Raw genomic sequence first — 1,037 nt, forward strand, 5'->3', positions numbered from 1 at the left:
TTTTCTTCAGTCCTGCAGTAGGACTCCTACGAGGGTAGATGCTGGTCGCCTACAATATAAGTTCTTCACGCGTGTCTGTGAACATCGGCAGTTAGTTATCTGCCCACATCTTCGCACTACAGCAGTAGTGTGCTCGTGTATGGCGGATGATCCTTTCTAACTAATCTTCTGGCGTAATCTGTTTTTCTTTGTTCGCTTTTGATGCCTAACAAGCCTGTATTGGCGCTCTCGAACATGCGACTGGGCTCGTTATCAATACCAAGACTCCAACCTCTGGTAAAAACTGGACGAATGATAGGTTTAGTAGTACCCAGTCTCAACTGGGACTCTCTGGTCGCATGTCGCACATTGTAGGGGGCTGTATGATGATCATTCCTGAAGATCTAGATAGGGTGGCACGCGGAAGGAAAAATAGAAAAATTATTTCCTTCGGAAGGAAATTTGAAATTTGAAGGAAAAATGAAGGAAAAATACGGAAAAATAAGAAAAACTAAAATTTTTCGCTTGGCCTGCCAAGGTTTGGCAGGCCAGAGGGTCACTATCTCATTCGATCAAGCTGCTGGTAGATGATTTGCACTCATTAATCACGTTTCAAAGTCTGATTAACTGTGACTGACTCAGAACCACACTGGAGGAGACCAGGGCGTGCGCTAAAGTTGAGCGGTTGAACATGCGCGTTTTCCATCGGAATGTTTCCCACGACTAAAGCTGTCGTTGAGCGTTACTTGATTGATCCATTGATGGTTGCGTCCCTTTGTTACAATCACGCACTCTGCCTCTGTGTTCTATCGTCTTCATCATGGTGCATTAAACATACCATGATGGACCTGCGTCAAAATACACTGTATTTTGATGCAGTTGCCAGTTGTATAGCGCTGGGTTATTTTGTGTTTCAGCGCAATTTTCAACCCTACACTACCCAATCATACACGTTTACATGTTTCAGCGCAACCTTACACGACTGCAATCATCAAGAGTGTGACTCGGCGTGCGAGAGTGATTCGTCCGCCTCGACATTGTTTGATCAACGGAATGGT

The sequence above is a fragment of the Perkinsus marinus genome, assembly GCF_000006405.1.
Source record: "Perkinsus marinus ATCC 50983 genomic scaffold scf_1104296960350, whole genome shotgun sequence".
NCBI classification, from domain to species: domain Eukaryota; phylum Perkinsozoa; order Perkinsida; family Perkinsidae; genus Perkinsus; species Perkinsus marinus.